Source organism: Vipera berus, assembly GCF_964194415.1.
Source record: "Vipera berus genome assembly, chromosome: 2".
In the NCBI taxonomy this organism is placed as follows: domain Eukaryota; kingdom Metazoa; phylum Chordata; class Lepidosauria; order Squamata; family Viperidae; genus Vipera; species Vipera berus.
This window is the reverse complement of record NC_138203.1, coordinates 214,458,767-214,479,200: the sequence shown is the minus strand read 5'-3', so window position 1 is coordinate 214,479,200 and position 20,434 is coordinate 214,458,767.

Here is a 20,434-nt window from a genome sequence, read left to right as displayed (position 1 = left end):
GGCATATTTAAGATATGTGGACTTCAACTCTTAGCATTCCCCAGGTAGCATTAAAAAAAACCGAATGAAAAAGTTGTGATGGATGGTGTGGATGATATATCTTCAAAAATAAAGAGCTGAGAAAGGAAAAAAAATTGCAGTTATCATTTGATATGTGGATGTTGTGGAATCCAGGATGTAGATGTAAAAAGATGTGCAATAGGCAGGTATGAGAAATGAATAGTGTTGGAGTAAATTCAATCTAGCTGTATTTTTTCCTCTTCTTTTGTATGTTGTTTCTTATAATTTTATGATTTGCATCAGGTTGCTTTCCCCAACAGAATAGCATAAAGATAGTATATCTTTAACTTACATTTTTCATTTTCTATTTTACTTTCATAATGAGCTATTTCTTAGTCTTGTTTACTTCCAACTTAAAATTTCATTACACATGTTTAATGGAGCCCTGTTTTTCAGTCTGTACTGAGATAACTAAAAACATAGCCTCGCGTTAAGTTTGCCTTATTTTTGATGATTTGTACCATGTTTAATGTCGTTGCACAAATGATATGAAATATGTCATTTGTATCAAAATATTTAAATATCAAATTCCAGTTTATGTGAATTAAGTCATTATGGTTTATCAGCTATTTATAGTTTAGCTTGATATATTAACTCAGGTAATTGTGCCATATGAAACAAATCATGGTTTAGTATAATGTGTGAAGCCAGTGATAGTATGTTATAACTTGCACACTTTCAATCCAAACTGGATTGCCTGGGGTATTTTATATAATCTGAAACAATAAAAAACATCTTTAAAAAAGGAAGAGAAATGAGGGCATGGGACTCGCTAAGGAGAAATCAAGAACAGTAAGGTAAAATCAGAAATGAAGATCAATGATGGAAATCTCAAAATTGGAGCTGAAAATTGAACCTGTGTTTCGATTCCTAGGCAAGCTAGAATGTTGTTAGAGCTGGTTTTGTTCACACTCCTACTTATTCTGGCTATCTTTGAGAATATATAGCACTGAAAATCTTTTTCAGAATCTTTCCAGGTCAATTGACCCTAAAGTTACCAGCCTGTCACTTTGCCCTTGTGAATCGCATTTCTTAGGGGGTTTTTTTTAGTGAAACCTTTCCTTTTGCATGATCTTAAATTGACAGAACATTTACTTTCTTCACATTCTTATGTGTTCATTACTACAGTTTCATTCTTTTAAAAAAAATGATGGCTTAATATTTCAGTGGTTTATCATAAAACTGCTAGCTTGGTAAGTTTTAATTTTATTTATTAAAATCAACTTTATATCACCTATTCAGAAGATTTTAATATCATAAGGCAACCCATGGAAATCATCCTTTTTATATTACAAAACCATTATAAAAAAGAATAGGTCACCTAATACTCATCAGCTAGATGCAAACTATGTGAAAAGTAAGATTAACAGTGCCTTCCTGAAGTTTAAAAATTCAAAACTACTTATACACTAAATTGTATGTACTAATTTCAAATTTAAACACTAATTTCTTATGTTTATTCAGATACATGAGCATTAATGCAGCCTTTGGTAGTGTCGGTCTTTCCAAGTAGATGGACAAAGCACTTTTTCCCATTTGCAAGTGCAGTGCTTATAGTGGGTGTTTATGTCCACCAATTTCTTGATGGATGAGCAGTTTTCAGCAGTATTAATACAAGCTTTGTTTGTTAGACAATCCACCCACTCTGCAAGGCATTCTGTTCTCAATGAAGACTTCATCGTTATAGTCTATTGGTTGCACTGCTTGTCTTTCTCCTAGTGTTTTGCAAACATCTGTAGCCTGATATCAGTATGATGAAGAAAGCTATGAGAAGTAGAACAAGCGGCAACAACGTAACCCAAGAAGGAAAGATTATTATTATGGTTCATTACACAGTCAACCAGATGTGGTTCATTACACAGTCAACCAGTTGTTCAGACTGGATTTGGCATTTTTATCTACCTATTGAGTCCTTCCTAAGAACCCGGGATAGGCAGATTTTGATGTTTTATAGTGTTAAAAATATCACAGGATGTAAGCTGTTCTGAATAAAGCTGCCTTTTGCAATTGATTGAAGGTGAATTTATCAATGCCAAAGGTGTTAAAGTGGTGCTCCAGTTGTATTGGGATTATAGCCAAGGTGCCTATAACTATTAGTATTACCTTTGCTTTTTTTTGACACAGTCATTCTATTTCCATTTGCAGGTTTTTGTATTTTGTTATCTTCTCCAGTTCTTTCGCTCCTATTCTGCTGTCTCCAGGTACACTATCCAGATTTTTTTGTGTCTTATCAATTCTGGAGTGTGGTATGGGAAATGTTTGTCTGTTTGAATTCGAAATTCCATCAGTTCTTGTTTTCAGGCAAGTGATATTTCTTGCAGATCTTCCAATGCACCATGGATGCTACTTTGTAATGCCATTATTTGTAGTCAGTCTGTGTGATCTTACAGTTGCTAACTAGGTGCTCTTCTGTTTCTTCAACTTTTTGCAGAGGTGGCACTTGCGGTTGTTGCTGTCTTCTCAATTGTGGCTTTGTATGCATCTCTTTCCTGCTTTTAGCCATTGCCAGGTCTTGTTACTATCTGCTTTGCCTGGTACTTTTTAATTTACTGGCCATATAATATTTTGTCTTCTCATGTCTTTTCTAAGACAATATAAATATTTTACAGGTGTTAGCCTTCATTTCCGTTATTATTTGGATATCTTTCTGATATGTTCATTTATCTTCAAACTATTGCCTAATTATTTGGTTGGCTATATCCAAACTCAAATTTCCTAGAAGTCGGGAAAGAGAGCAATTATATGTATTTTACTTATCGCATGTGTCCACCAACAAGATCAATACTATCTCTTTAATTAGAAATATCCATTAAGATGCAATGTTTGCTATTTATTCCAAAGTTTATCTCTATAATTAGGAAATGTCAAAGTGTGCCGGAATTATCATTGTAAGGTTCAGAGAATTCCTTGTCACTTTTGAAAGTAGTCATTGCTTCTCAAGCAGATAAAATAGTCCTCATAGGACAGCTGACAAACTTAACCAGAATGGGAACTCTCCCAATATGCCATATTTTAAGGCTCATGTGATTAATTATTGGTAAGGTTCTTCCTATCAAGATTATTATAAAGGGATTACAAAATAATCACACTTTTAAATGTATTCTTCTATTCTATGCATGGATGAAAAAAATTCTGCCAGATCCTAGACTCATTTTTCTGGGACAAAGTATCTGCATGTTTCAGCAATTAAGGATCAAAAGGGCCATAAGCAGTTGATGTGGTCAGGCTTGAAAAAACAGATGAAAATAAAAAAAGCCAGAGATAGGATACACAGTCAAAACATTCTGGTGCTTTAACATAAGGCAGAAAAACCTAGGGAATTTTCTGTAATACTCAATGAAATAAGTTGTCTAAACTAAAAAAGAATCTGATTTGGGTATAAAGGCTTTATATGTCCTTATGTGCTGCTATTGGCCATGATGTTAACTGACACTGTCCTTATTGTCAGAAGGTGCTGATCTAAAATGTGTCTTACTGTATTTGGCTTCATTTTTTGTTTAGCAATTTGTGTAAATTAGATTTTTTTTTGCAAATCATGGCTTATGCTCAGCCAGTTTTATGAAAATGACATATGATTGAAGTAAAGCATGTGTGAGAATGAATGAAATGCTTAGCAAATATTTTGGCATTATAGATGGGCTAAGCAAAGGATATGCAGTATTTCTCTTGGTGGCTTTATGCATTTATGGATAAAGATAAAGATGTTGAGACTCTAGAAAGAGTATAGAGAAGAGCAAAAAAGATGATTAGGGGACTGGAGGCTAAAACACAAGGAATGGTTGCTGGAATTGGCTGTATCTAGTTTAATGAAGAGAAGGAGGGGCGGGGGACGACATGATAGCAGTGTTCCAATATTTCAAAGAAGAGGGAGTCAAGCTGTTCTCCAAAGCACCTGAAGGCAGGACAAGAAGCAACAGATGGAAACTAACCAAAGAGAGAAGCAACCTAGAACTAAGGAGAAATTTCACGACAGAACAATTAGCCAGTGGAACTATCTGCCTCCAGAAGCTGTGAATGCTTCAACACTGGAAGTTTTTAAGAAGAGACTGGACAGCCATTTGTCTGAGATGGTATAGGTTTCCTGCCTGAGCAGTGGGGTTGGACTATGACCTCCAAGGTCCCTTCCAACATTGTTGTTGTTATTAGTGTTGTATATAAGAGATATTTATGATAGAGGAAGGGCAGCGGGATGATAATAGAGGACATGAATGAATATAAAGTTTTATGTGTAGATGATGTGCTGTTGACAGTGAAACCAAGTTGGTGTTAATATGAATATTTATAATTAGTGTTAACAAAACCAAGGTATTGTGTTTGATAGGAGAAATGGAGTGAATAGTTTTAAGTTATACACAAATGATGAAAAACTAGAGGAAGCAAGTGAATGTATCAAAGATGGGAAAATGGATGGAGAATGTTTAGGATATATAAATGCTCGCAGAAAGATAGTGGATAGTATAACTATTGAAAGTAATGAATGAATGTTAGTTAAAAGAAGTAAACATACCATGTCCCAAAAATGTTTTTGCCCAGTTTGTGAGAGTTGGATATATATCCAGAGAAATGTAAAAAATTGTTGAATGGAATGTGAATGGGATACTTAAGATATATGCATGGGTAAAACAAGATAGTCAGAAATAAATGGATGCTGAATGAAGGTGGGTTGTATATAAAAATGAAAGACCAGTATATTGAAGTGATTTGGTCAGGTAAAGAGAATGAATGAAGACTGAATAACAAGGAAGAATAAATGAATATGTTGAGAAGAAGAGTAAGATGGAGAACGTGTGGTTTGAATGGTATCAGTGAGATCCTCAAAAAGATGGGTGAGAATGTTAAAGAATGAAAGACAGTCTATCAAGCAAGTATGTGTATAGCAGAAACAAAAATAGGTTGCAAAGATTAAAAAAGTATGGTAAATGATACTTTTGTAAATTGCTATTAACTGTAATATTTTCTTCTTTTGCCTTTATCTGCTTTTCATTTCTTTTGCTTACTATTTCTTACTAATTTTCTGTGTTCTCTATAACACCACTTTTCTTGAACAGGAAAAGTATTCTGAGTATCTATGTATCTTTGTTATCTATGAATAAATTATAATTAAGCAAACCACCTCTTTGTTCAGGTGATGATATCATAAAGGAATTACAGCTTGGGGAATCCATAACATCTTATTTGTTTGGTTATCAGATTTGGGGTTCAAAATATGTTCCTTTCTGTATTTTTGCAAGCTTAATAGCATCCTTAGCAGTGCCTAATATCATCTGGTGCTTTCTATATTTATTTATTTATTTATTTACCACTTTTAGGAATCACCCATCTTCCTCATAGAGCAACTCATAAAGTGACATAGAGCAATCAATTTAAACAGTTAAAGCGATGCTGGTATGAAAACAGTCAGGAAATCAATGGACTGGGGAACACAATGGAGGTGTTTATTTCTTATACACACTCTTAATGGAAGGACTTAATTTTAGCTTGCTTTTCATTAATTAAAAGAAATATGTATTCTTGTAATTGGAAACATGCACACATATATACAAAAATAGGTGTGCATGTAGAAAATTATTTTTCATTAGTTCAGCCATTCCTCCTCCTTGAAGTCAAGACTTTGCCATCTGTCAGCATCACATCTGTTTTAAAGCTTGGCTTTTCTGCATGGCTGCCTGCATGAATTGGCGCAGCATTCTTACAGATAAAGAAAGCAGCCATCTGTGAAAAAAGGGGTGGAGAAACAGCTTCAGATATCTTTGTGCCTTTCTACAAGAGAAAGATCCCCACACCAACACCATGCAGCCCATCAAGCAAATCAAGCATGGCATATGCATCCCAGAGGCCACTTTTGCCATGATCTCTTCTATTTCCTGTTTGTTTCTCATCTCTTTTTAAAAGGTTTCCTCACATGTGGTACAGATGCAGAAAGTACTTTTTAGAAAATGAGTGTGTCTTGGACTGTTTGAATGAGGAGACCACAACTCTCTGTAGCAATGAAATTTCCTTAGAAGTTCACAAATCATGTTTGGGCTTAACTATTAGTATATTACTGTATTTCCTTCACACTGATTTTGTTTGTTTTATTCTTTTAAATATTGCTGGTTATTGACAATAAATGATTGATTTATAGGACATAGTAAGCAAACGTTATTTCTACCAATAACAGGACTGAATGCTTTTCCCTTTAACTGTAACAAATGGCAATCTGCCATTTACACATAATTAAAGGAAGGGTTTATAACCCTTCAGAAGGAACACTTTTTCTGAACATTAAGTGCTGTCTCCACTCCTCTATGTAGCAATAGTATACACAATTATGAAGCCCCCCCCCCCGCTTGGTTTTAAATACTAGGAAATACACACACACACACACCTAGAAAATAACTTCAGATGTCTTTTTTTCCTTTCAGTGCAGCAGATGCTCTTTACTATAACTAAATTTTCTGTTCTGTGTTTCTTATCTACACTGGTAAACAGAATAACAGAGTTGAAGGGGACCTTGGAGATCTTCTACTCCAACCCCCCTGCTCAAGCAAGACACCCAATACCATTTCAGATAAATCTCTGTCCAGTCTCTTTTTAAAAGCCTCTAGTGATGAAGCACCCACAACTTCTGAAGGCAAGCCATGCCACTAGTTTACTGTTGTCCTTGTAGGGAAATTTCTCCTTAGTTCTAGGTTGTTTCTCTCCTTGGTTAGTTTCCATTGCTTCTTGTCTTGCCTTCTGGTGCTTTGGAAAATAGGTTGACTCCCTCTTCTTTGTGACAGCCCCTCAAACATTGGAACATTGCTATCATGTTGCCCCTAGTCCTTTTCACTAGACCATCCTGCAATCGTTCTTCATATCTGTTAGCCTCTAGCCCCCTAATCATTCTTGTTGCTTTTCTCTGCATTCTTTCCAGAGTTCAATATGTTTTTCATATTGTGGTGACCAACACTGGATGCCATATTCCAAGTATGGTCTTACAAGGCCTTATAAAGTGGTAGTAACACTTCATGTGATCTTGATTCTATCCTTCTGTTAATGCTGCTTAGGATTGGCTTGGCTTTTTTGATGGCTGCAACACACTGCTGGCTCATATTTAAACAATTGTCCACTAGGACTCCCAGATCCCTCTCTGCTATTGATATTGAGCCAAGTTTCACTTAATCTGTACCTGTACATTTCTTTCTTGCCTGAGTGTAAAACTTTACTTTTCTCTACATTAAATTTCATTTTGTTAGATAGGGCCCAGTGTTCACGTCTGTCAAAAGCCATCTGGATCTTGAGCCTATTTTGGGGGGGGTCTTGGATATTCCTGCCAGCTTGGATGTTGTTTGCAGATTTGATGAGTTCCCCTTCTATTCCCTCATCTAAATCGTTTATAAAGACATTGAGAAGTACTAAAACGGAACCTTAGGGTACCTAACTGCTTGTTTCGCTCCAAGTAGATATAATTCCATTAAGAACTACACGTTGAGTGAAGTTTGTCAGCCAGTTACAAATCCATCTGGTGGTGATGCTGTCTATCCCACATTTTTATAGCTTACCAACTAGTAGGTTGTGGCAAATGCTTTACTGAAATCCAAGTATACTATGTCCACAGCATTTCACTAGTCCACTAATTCAGCCATTTTGTCAAAGAGAGATAAGATTTGTTTGGCATGTCCTGTCTTTGACAAACCAATATTCATTTCTGGTTATAACTTTGCTAGTTTCTAGGTGTTCGCAAGTCTGTTGCTTGATTATCTTTTCCAGATAACAATATCGGGTTGATTAATCTGTAGTTTCCTGGATCTGGTTTCCCCCCCACACACACTTTTTTTGAATATGGGAACCGCATCAGATCTTTTACAGTCCTTTGGTACTTCTCCGGTGCTCTAGGATCTCTAAAAGATATGGTTCAGTGGTTCTAAGATCACGTCTGCCAGCTAATTCAGAACTCTTGTGATATAATCCATAAGGTCCTGGTGATTTGAACTTGTCTAGAGTCGACAGGTTTACTTTTTCTTGCCAATTTTAATCTTAGTCTGTCTTTTACACTTCTGTTTTTGGTAGGTGGTCTATTTCCTCTTTTTGTGTGAAGACAGATGCAAAGAAAGAATTAAGTAGGTCTACTTTCTCCCTACTGCCAAACACTTCCTTGCAATCTTCTTCCATTAGTGGACCAATTTTTTCTTTCAATATTTTTGTCTTTTTTCTGTTGAAATAAACTTCTAAAATTATTTTTGACATTTGTTGCAAGTCTTACTTCACTCTGGTTTTCTGACTTAATCTTTGCAGCTTTCGCTATCTGCTAATTTTCTGCCTTAGTTTTGTATCCCTTTTTCCATTTTTGTACTTATCCTTTTTGTCTTTCAATTTATGAGAGAGTTCTTTCTGCAATCATGCTGGTTTCTTCTTGGATTTCTTATTTTTCTGTTTTTTCGCTATAAGATGTAACCCTAAATCTAACCCTAACCCTAACTTCATTTTCTTTGGCAATGGGATTTTCCAATATATCTTACTGTAGACTACAAACAACTCCAAACGAAAACATATCAACTAAGCTTTCCTCAGAAAACCTCTAATAATCTATCCCTAGCATTCGTTTTTTACCATGACACCAAGTTGAGCTAACTGTAACCCTAATCCTATCCCCATATACATTTTCATTGGCAATAGGATTTTTCCTTGTATTTTACTGTGGACATAAACAACTCCGAATGAAAAGATATCAGTGTCACTTTCCTTAGTAAACCACTCAGAATATATTCCAAATAGATCTCACCTGAACTCTAACCCTATCCCTTGATTCGTTTTCATTGGCAATTAGATTTTCCCATGTATATTTCTGTGGTCCACAACCTACTCTGAACAAAAAGCTATCACCATCGCATTTGTTAGCATACCCTTAAGAATCTATCCCTAGCCTTATTTTCTCGCCATGACTCCAAGTAGATCTAACGCTAATTCTAACTCTAGGTTCATTTTGACTGGCTATAGGATTTTTCCTATGTATTTTATTGTAGTCCACAAAGAACTCCTGAAAAGCTGTCACTGTCCCTTTCCTTAGAAAACAGCTAAGAATATATCCCTAATGATAGTTTTCATCCCTAGACCTAACCCTAACTCTTACCCTAGATTCATTTTAATTGGCAATAGATTTTCCTATGTGTTTTACTGTGACAAGTAATTTCAAATAAGAATCTGTAATTCACTTTCCTCTGAAAACCTCTAACTTTTTATCCTTAGCATTAGTTTTTGGCTATGACACCAAGTAGACATAACTAATCCTAACTCTAATACTAACACAAGATTCATACAGGAAGTTACAAGATTGAGAAATTTATTCACAAGATTTTCAGAAACGGGAGATTATTTTAAAGCCTATAGGAAGCAATGTCTAAAAGACAGGGATCAAGCTTGAAAAGCTAGACATGAATAAACTTGTTAGTACTTAGATATGAGAACACCAAGGTTGAAGCCTCAATTGAGAAGAAAAAGAGGATGGCATCGAATTATTTTCAGTTGTTGCTAAGAAAACTACATCAACATGTCTGATCTATAGATAATTAGATCACAAATGAATACTTATTCAATTGATTACACACTTTTCTTAAAATCAGTGGGGTGCCATTTTGTGACTAAAGTACTGTCATCTGATAGCAACCATTTTGAGTAAATAATTGCAGCCTATTCTAATGTGTATGAAGCTAAAACATACTATAGTTGCAAGAAAAAGTATGTGAACCCTTTGGGATTATGTGGTTTTTTGCATGAATTGGCCATAAAATGCGCTCAAAACGTCATGTAAGTCACAACAATAGAAAAACACAGTCTGCTTAAAATATTACTACACAAACATTAGCTGTTGTCATGTTTTAATTGAAGATAAGATGGAAACATTCACAGTGCAGGGTGGAAAAAGTATGTGAACCTTTGGACTTAATAACTGGTTGACCCTCCTTTGGCAGCAATAACCTCAACCAAACGTTTCCTGTAGTTGCAGATCAGACCTGCACAACGATCTGGAGTAATTTTGGACCACTGCTCTTCACAAAACTGTTTCAGTGTAGCAATATTCTTGGGATGTCTGGTGTGAATTGCTCTCTTAAGGTCATGCCACAGCATTTCAATCGGGTTGAGGTCAGGACTCTGACTAGGCCACTCCAGAAGGCGTATTCTGTTCTGTTGAAGCCATTGTTTTGTTGAATTACTTGTATGCTTTGGGTCATTATCCTGTTGCATCACCCATCCTCTGCGGAGCTTCAGTTGGCGGACAGATGGTCGTACGTTTTCCTGCAAAATGTCCTGATAAACTCTGGAATTCATTTTCCCATCAATGACAACAATCCATCCAGGCCCTGAGGCAGCAAAGCAGCCCCAAACCATGATGCTCCCTCCGCCATGTTTTACAGTGGGGATGAGGTTTTGATGTTGGTGTGCTGTGCGTTTTTTTCTCCACACATAGTGTTGTGTGTTTTTCCCAAACAACTCAATTTTGGTTTCATCTGTCCACAGTATATTTTGCCAGTAGTGCTGTGGAACATCCAGGTGCTCTTTTGCAAACCTCAAACGTGCTGCAATTTTTTTTTTTTGGACAGCAATGGCTTCCTTCGTGGTGTCCTCCCATGTACTCCATTCTTGTTTAATGTTTTCCTTATTGTAGATGTGTCAACAAAAATGTTAGCATGTGCCAGAGATTTCTGTAGGTCTTTAGCTGACACTCTAGGATTCTTCTTTACCTCATTAAGCATTATGCGCTGTGCTCTTGCAGTCATTTTTACAGGACGACCACGCCTAGGGAGAGTAGCAACAGTGCTAAACTTTCTCCATTTGTAGACAGTCTGTCTTACCGTGGACACACGAACATCAAGGCTTTTGGAGATACTTTTGTAACCCTTTCCAGCTTCATGCAAGTCAACAATTCTTGATCGTAGGTCTTCTGAGAGCTCTTTTCTGTGAGGCATGGTTCACATCAGACAGTGCTTCTTGAGACCAGTAAACCCAAAACAGGTGTGTGTTTTTAATTGGCAGGACAGTTGTCAGCAACACATCCAATATCATCACACTGATTGGAGTCAAGGTTGGCTCACTCCTGGCTCCAATTAGCTCTTGGAGAAGTCATTAGGCTAGGGGTTCACATACTTTTTCCACCCTGCACTGTGAATGTTTCCATGTTCTGTTCAATTAAAACATGACAACAGCTAATGTTTGTGTAGTATTATTTTAAGCAGACTGTGTTTTTCTATTGTTGTGACTTACATGATGTTTAGAGCGCATTTTATGGCCAATTCATGTAAAACTCCACATAATCCCAAAGGGTTCACATACTTTTTCTTGCAACTGTATACATATGTATATAATTATACATATAAGGGAGTCACTCAGCATTTTAGCATGGGAGAAATTGTTAGTCCTACCTGAAGGATATAATCCTAAAAACAACTGGGTGTCCAACCATACAGCGTTTGCGGGTTCAATGCAGCATTTTATATTTGGAAGCCAATTGAAAAATGATGCAGCCTTGAAAACCTATAATATATACCGTATTTTTCGGACCATAAGACGCACCTGACCATAAGACGCACCCTGTTTTTAGAGCAGGAAAACAAGAAAAAAAATATTCTGAACCAAATATATACTAGGAAGGAAGGAGGGGAGAGAGAGAGAGAAGGAAGGAAGGAGGGAGGGTGGGAGGAAGGAAGAAAGAGAAAGAAAGAAAGGAGAGAGAAAGAAGGAAGAAAGAAAGAGAAGAAAGAAAGGAGGGAGGAGGGAGGGAGCAAGGAAGAGAGAGAGAGAAAGAGAAGGAAGGAAGGGAGAAGGAAAGAAAGAGAAGGAAGAAAGAAAGGAGGGAGGGAGGGAGGAAGAAAGAGAAAGAAAGAAAGAAAGAAAGAAAGAAAGAAAGAAAGAAAGAAAGAAAGAAAGAAAGAAAGAAAGGTGAAAGGTACCGGTAGTTTCTTTTCCCTGAATAGGTTTTCTAAGAGCAATTTCAAACAATTAGCAGTGTTATCTTGCAAATGGGAAATCACTGCCAATAAACTTTGCAGAGAAACCTGCAGGGACAACTCCTCACAGCTTTGCTGGGGCAAGTCGCCTATGAGGTTTTGTTTAGCAAAAACTATTTCTTTAGCAGCGAGGTAAAAGAAAGAAAATGTGCGCACGCAGGGAGGGGGAGGCAGTCAGAAGGCATGGCAGGCACGTCCGTATTTCCTCCCCTGCCGACCAATCACAGGGGCGGGGCGGAGAATTCCACGTCTTCATTCAATCACGTCTTTCCAATGGAGCTGATGGACTGCGTTGACTGAACGGGAGAGAAGTGTTTTCGCTTACCTTCGGACCATAAGACGCACCTTGTTTTTCCACCCACTTTTGGGAGGGGAAAAGTGTGTCTTATGATCCAAAAAATACGGTACTTATAGTAGCTCTCACTTACCAATGGGCAATCTTCTCCATTTTGTTATACTATAGCTTCTAAAGTAATTATTCAAAGGCAGCCCTTCTAGAGGACATTGCAATAAACCTTTCAAGGTTTCAACCTTGAAACCTTGAAATAACAAGGATGTAAGCTGCTGTCTTCAGAGCTTCTTGCTACAGGAATGGCTGCAAAGACCTAGCCACAATCTTCATATGTCTGTACAGGTAGTCCTCGACTTACGATCAAAAGTGAGCCAAAATTTTCTGTTAAGACATTTGTTAAGTGAGTTTTGCCCCATTTTATGACTTCTTGCCACAGTTCTTAAGTGAATCACTGCATATGATAAATTAGTAACTCAGTTATTAAGTGAATCTGGCTTTCCTATTGACTTTGCTTGTCAGAAAGTCACAAAAAGTGATCACATGACCTTAGGACACAGCAACGGTCATAAGTAAGTTACCAAGCAGCTGAATTTTGATCACACAATCATGGGGATGCTGTCAAAGTCATCTGTGAAAAACAGTCATAAGTCACTTTTTCAATGCTGTTATAACTTTGAACTGTGACTAAACAAAATGTTGTAAGTTGAGGACAACCTATATATCAAAAATTATATGTCTAGGGCAGGGGTAGTGTGCTGCCACCACGTGGCTGTTTTGGAGAAATTACAATGTGGGCAGTCAGACCCTCCTACCCTATGATGTATTTCCTCTTCCCTCCCCTTTCTGGGATGGACTTCCTCCTCCTTTGTCCCCAGAGAATCCCATTCTCTTTTAACCAGCTAACATGTGAAAACAACAGCCATGTGCAAACGCTGGGAGTATTACCATTTTCTGACCTTGGAGATACCTTGGAAATATCTTGGAAATGCTGTACAAACGTCATCTTAATGCACCCCACCTACTGTATTTGACTCTACATGCAATAAAGGTATTTCTATATGATAAAAGGTGTTTTCCACGAATTCAACTATCTGGAGAGAGCTGTTAATGTTAAGGACATCTGCTTATCTAGACCATAGAAGTCTTATCAAGAGATTAATTAAAGTACAATGGCTTGGATCCAGAATAGGTAGGCAACCACGGCTCTTTTATGACTCATGGACTTCAAGTCCCAGAATTCCTGAGTCAGCATAGCTGACTCAGGTATTCTGGGAGTTGAAATCCATGAGTCATAAAAGAGCCGAGGTTGCCTACCCCTGGTTTAGGGAAACCCACAAGGAAAACGTGCTCCTAAGAATGCTACCCTATCCAGCTTCTGGAACATTTAGGAAGCCAGATAGTTTCTGGACAAACAGTAGTGCCATCTTGCATGCATTCAACTTCAGCTTGTTGTTTCTCATCCTAGATTCTAAGCATTGAGTCAATCACGCATCTCCTGTTTGTTTTACAGTGGAAGTATGTAGCTGAATATTGCTGTATAGGTATCATTATATTGCTGATACCTAATTTCAGGTTAACAGATGACTTCTCTCAGTGGCTAGATTTTAAAAAGAAAGGACAAGAGAGAAGCACCTTACAATGTCACAAGACAAGAGGTATCAAGTTCACTTCTCCTTCCCTACTACCATTAACTAACAGTTCACTCAGGAAAGAGCCAGTCCTTAAAACCAGCTTAAAAGAATGTCAGTGTTGACGGTGTTGAAAGATCCAGAGGTCTAAAGCAGCAGAAGAGGTGCACTATCCTCATCTATGATCTGACAATAAACCAGAATTTCTGTATCATGCACACACTTGAATGCTGACTTAACAAGATCCAGCTAACATGTTTCATCTAGGATACTCTATAGTTATAGCCTTAAGATTTTTTCTATAATTTTCCCTAAAGAGGGTACTAGGTAATAGTTACCTAAAATAGCCTGATCTAAGGAGGCTTCCTTAGGAAGGAATACATCAGTGTCTTTTTCAAAGCAGCTTGGACAATCCTCTCCCCTGAAGAGATATTGACTATCTCCCAGAAGTAACTATCAGCCACATTTTTTACAGGCTTCTCAAGGGAACCAAGTGGGGTGTGGATTTATTCTACAAGCAGTAGAGCTCATACTGCTGGGTGTCCTATCCATTTTCTCAGAATCAATCAGCCAAGATGATTTCCTGATTACCATGCAGGGGTATTATCCCAATCATTTTCTCTGACCCCACCTATCTCTCTGTATGGATCTGAGTGAATCTGAGCTATTTTACTGGCAAAACTTTGCATAAAACCTCACCTCAGACAGCAGGAATATCTTTTTACACCTTGCTCCTCAACAACCAATCCATTATGACTTATATAGCAAACTGTAGTTTAAAAAAACATCTTAGCATTATAGGGGAGTCTACCACTGTGTGCTTTAGCAATTCCTCAAAGCTTGATTGTCATAAATAAAAAGGGCTTCATATAACGGATTCTTTTTAAAAAAAAAAAAAATATGTCTCTCTCCAATCACAAAAAATGCTAACAGTTAAAAACATTATCTAGCTCGGGCTGTGGCCCACTACCAGGCCGTGTCCCATTCAGAACCGGGCCACAGAAGCAGCAGGTGAGCTCTTGTGTGCACAGCTCCATTTGTGTGAGCAGCCTGCCACTTGTGCAAATGGAGCTGCACAACGCATGTGCCCACCTCTCGCGCAAATGAGCTCTGCGCGCATGTTCACCCACCCCTTATACGGAAACCTCCCCTTTCTCCCCACCCACCCTCCGGTACGCAAAGCTGGAAAGGTTGCAGACCGGTGATCTATTTGAACCACGTTAACGAAGTTGTTAGAAATAACTTTCAGTGCAAAGCAAGAATAGAAACAAGTGTGTCTATATATACAGATACGTGCACATACGTACATACCCGAGGACCAATAAGATAAGACTATAATAGTAGAGAAAAGTCTTATACAAATAAAAAGATTTCCAGCTGGCACCGAAAAGATAACAAAGAATGTCAGAGAAGTCTCTCAGGAAAACTCCAGCAACCATGTGCTATCCTCCAAGTAGCTGTAGATCTTCCCTGCTCTCAGACAGGATATAGGAGAACTTCCAAAGGAAACGTTTTTTTCTCTTTCTACAAAGCGGACCCAAAATAGCTCACACCGAAATTAAAACCACATAGAACGAGCACAAAATGCAATGAAAATAGAGCTAGATAAAACAGTGGAGGAATCTTAAGTATGTGGCACAATACTATGAATTAAATGTAATTGTGGAAGCTGCAGAACGATGCTTTCTACTGAGTCAGTCTGCTTTGACTATTCTCTGATGGTGGAAATTAGCTCACCTCGTCAAATTTGTACACTGCTATCACACAAGGACTCCCAATGCCTAACAACTATCGACATCAGTACATAAATACTAAAATAAAGAGTTGATAACAGTAGTCCAAATTACAATTCACCATCGAAACAAAGAAGCAAGATAAAACTACTGTGTCAGCTACCCTTTTGGACATCTTTGCTTACAATAAAGAAAGAACATACGCGAGTATGGCCAGAGCACTTACAGACTTCTCTTCAGACTGAGAACATTTTTATACAACTCAGTGACTTTTTTTTACACTCGATTTTCACTGCTATGTTTGAATATTTGTGGTTAGAACCCCAGCATTTGTGGGTAATTAGAACAGGACATATGGACAAAATATGTGTAACTATTGCACTGTGTGTGATCCTGGGCATATATCTGCAAACTAGGGGGATGTCTGTATGGGGGTGTCATATGTCTCCCTACTTCTTTCAGGGTGAGTGAAGGGAGAGGTTGGGTGGGGGATGCAATTCTGCCTAAACTACAGCCTTCTTTGACACAGGCTTTGGGAGCATGTGTTTCCAGGCAATCAGTAACATCTTACTCATCCCTTTCTCCTATTGTTGTGCTGCCAATCTCACTTCTTTTCCCTGGAAAGGAGGATGGACCAGCTGCTAATATAGCCCTCATGCTGGTTCAGTGAGGAAAAACACCTTCAATTAAAGCTGCTTTGCCTCATACGATACTGAAGAGTAATACCTCAGTACAGAAAATGCGAGGCTTTTGATGGGGTCAAAAGAGTATGCTTCAAAGAGAGATTATTTGACTGGAAAAAATGGAAAAGAAACCAATGTAAAAGAATCCATAATCATGGTCCCTTGGCTTCCCGGTATAGGGACTGAATCATAAAGGCATATGAGGGATATTAGTCAGATGAACCAAGAGTTTCCTGAAAGATATTTATTTCTGAGTAAACAATGATAGAAAGATTGTGACCAAACAGAAAGACATTAAGTTAAATAGTGGTATTATTGAACAGTACTATTTATTTGGGGAACTTCTGATTAGATTTAATTCCCAGCTAATTACCAAAAGCAGTGTTTCAACAGCAATCCCATAGGTTTGTTTGCCCTAGATTGTATCAGTCTGTAGGTGAGGAAGTACCTGATATTATTCATTCCCTCTCTCTCTCTCTCTCTCTCTCTCTCTCTCTCTCTCTCTCTCTCTCTCTCCTCCCTCCCTCCCTCCCTCCCTCCCTCCCTCCCTCCCTCCCTCCCTCTGGAAATCAGGAGGAAAACACCTAATCTAATTTCCAGATTCATTTTCCTTACTCAAGAATAATACACATATCCCATCATTTGGTATATGCCTGATTTGGTCTGCAGTGGCATCAGTAGCTGGCATGATCAATTAGAGCCAAAGACAAACATGGGGGATTATGAAAACAGCTGATAATGAATGCAGGCAATTCAGCTTTCCTCCTCTGGACTGTAGGTGAGGAAGTACCTGATTAAATATTATTCTCTCTCTCTCTCTCTCTCTCTCTCTCTCTCACACACACACACACACACACACACACACACCAATTTCCCCATCTCTGAAGGATAAGTCCTATGCATGAGTTCTAGAGTATTTACTTTGGCTGCACTATTTTAAGTTCTGTCTAGTACTTCTCAAAGTATTTGTGAAAATTGACCCCAATAGCTATTATGAGACATATTACAATTGTCTGATTCCCCCCAATATCATAATGGTCTGACCCTGACATCTGTTATGGGCCATATTGCAATGTATAATATTTATTAATCTGGACACTTCCTCTCCAGCCTTAAGGATATTTTTAAGATGTGGGTTATAACTACCAAATACAATGATACAATGAAAATAAAATTTTATAATTTTATTTGATAGCTAGAAGCCATATCTTCAGAAAACCTACATTTAGCAGACAAGCCTAAATCCTTAATATTTCTTAAGAAAAGATTCCTTTTATTTAATTTCTAATGAAGCCACTATGCAAATTCTTAAACAAATGTTTAAGTCACTGAGTATTTATCTCAGAAATGAACATACAAGTACATCAGTGCTTTGCTTGTTGGATTATTCAACTAGTACAATAATTCATTCCATAGTCAAAAAAAATGATCACGGCCAAATTGAATTTACCTTAGCAACAGTTTTTTATACTTGTGATTGATACTGTGCTCTTGTTCACTAGATATATTAGTATATGTGCCACCTCCCTTTCGTTTCTGATATTTAGCATCACAGAAGCTTGTTCATGGAATTATGGGTAGTTGTTTTCCAGTTCTCTACAAGGATCTGGTGATTTATCCTAATATTTTCTTGTTGAAGGGAATATCAAGCTAATTAAAATATAATGGATATGCACAGCTGTGATTTAAGGAGAACTAAGCTGTAGGAGATTTTTAGGTAGTTTTAGTGTAGTCTTTGTTACCGGTAAGTCACAATGACAAAACCATCTTCTTTGCTGCTATTGCCAGTTCTAGCACCATAAAGGCAATGGTTGTGATTTTGAGACTCAGCCATCTTATGGAAAGATGTGGTTTTTTAGCGTTACTCCATGGCCTCTGATGCTGGCTATGAAAGTTATGGAAGGAAGGAGATGGTTTTATTCTCTTGTTGCTAAGATCTATTCGTGAGTAGTAAGGTAAAGTCTCACACAATGTAAGAACAGTAAATGAGATACACAATAGGGGAATTAATCGCAAATTTCTCTCTCTCTTCTTTCTCTACTTTGCCCTTGTTGCTGGAAATAAATATGTTATTTCTTGGATTGCGGAATTCACTGCCCATATGGGTGGCTAACGACCATCCTTTGCTCGGTGGTATTTATGGAGAAACTAAACAGCTAACAGTGTAGTGGTACTCTTTAGTGTTGACTTGCACCGGATAGGAAATTGGAATCCTGCTCAGTTGGAGGAGACAAGGCAGCAAAATTACATTATTTCTTTGCCTTTATTGTGTCTGCCAGTAGCCACTTGGCACTCCTGTTTAAGGTGAACCAGTCATAACTGGGTGGGAGGGATTACAGAATCATCTGCAGGCCACTGGAAGGAATATTCTTGCTAATCAGCAGATAAGGTTGCTTAGAGTCAGTCAGACCCTGACTGAACAGATCAAGATTTGGTGCCCAAGGCACAGCCTTGTAAGGTAACCTGAAGCTAGTTTGACAATGTGACTCTTGAGGGAGTGGACAAAATTCTCCAGTCTGTGAGTTTGGCTACCTGTTTGTAAAATACAGGCCTATCCAGGATGTTAAGGTTGCCTGGCTGATAATCTGCAGTTGGTCCTGTGTAATGTCTCTTTTCTGTGGGAGGGAGTGAAGAAGAAAGTTGTAGTTTGCCCTCAGCTTCAAAGGAAAAAAAACATACTATCCTGTCCTCAAGAAACTGTTCCTGGTTAGTTTCCATTAAGTCTCCAACCTTTCCTTTCAAGGGAAGGTGGTGGAGAGGGCAGTCAAGCTTCAGCTTCAGAGAACCCTGGAAGAAACAGATTATCTAAATCTGCTTCAGTCAGGTTTCAGCAGGGTTTGGTACAGAGACAGCAATAGTTGTGCTTGTTGATAACCTGTGATGGAGCCAGGAGGGAGATTATGTGTCTGTCCTGGTGCTCCTTAACAGAACAACAGAGTTGGAAGGGATGTTGGAAGTCTTCTAGGTCAAGCAGGAGCCCCTATCCAGGGGTAGGCAACCTTGGCTCTTTTATAACTCGTGGACTTCAACTTGCAGAATTCCTGAGCCAGCATGGCTGGCTCAGGAATTCTGGGAGTTGAAGTCCACGAGTCATAAAAGAGCCAAGGTTGCCTAACCCTTCCCTATACCATTTCGGGCAAATCCTTGATTTCTTAGCAGCTTTCAATACTGCCAGCCAACACTGAATTGGTTTTGGAGGTTTGGAGTAGAGGCACTGTTTTGGGATGAGTTTTTTTTTTTCCGTTGCTGGTTTCAGTTGATCTTGATGGGGAGGAGGATGAGAGGTGTTGTTCCTATTCCATTTGAATTTCTGCAAATTATTAAAGCCCTGGTTCTCCCAGGCCTTGGGTTAAGATGATGTCTGAATCTCTCTAGTTTTTGGCTCAGTCATTTGTTTTCTTTTTCTTTGATCTATGTGATTTTCTTTTTTAATTTTTTAATTCGAAGATGTCCAGAGTTGCTGTGGAGTCAGGCAGCTTACAATTAAAATAAATTTGAAATTATATTGAAATTAAAACAACTTCTTCCACTTCTGTGATGTCAGAGGATGGTTGCTACAGGTACCAAAGTTTAGTGGGTATTTCTTAGTGGTGACCAAAAGAGTGTGAAGAAAATGGAAACTTTATGGATAAAGTTTATTCTGTGTAATTATATAAGTTCAGGATGAGGAAACATTCACTTCACAAGGCACTCTCGTCTAGTCTGCCATTGTGCTCCCAAGAACCTGCCACCTTGGTAAAGACAAATTCTTATGCAAGTCACCAGTTAATTTGAAATGCAATTTTTAAATCGTCCAATTCTGGAATGAAGCTTTTGAAAACTGTATGGATGAGAGGGTGATGGATCCTGTCAAAGCCTATTTGTTTTGTGGGAGGTTCTTTAGGAGGGTTGTAATTGTGGAGAAATAGCTATCTTCCAATGGAACTACCTTTCAAAAATTCATCCTTGCATTGAAATGGACTTTTTGGAGGCCAGCCACTATGTGGAGGATATTTTTGATAGATTGTATAATTGATTTTGATGCATAATGATAGAAAAGAATGCAGTTGAAGTCAGTTAATTATTACCTGTTCCT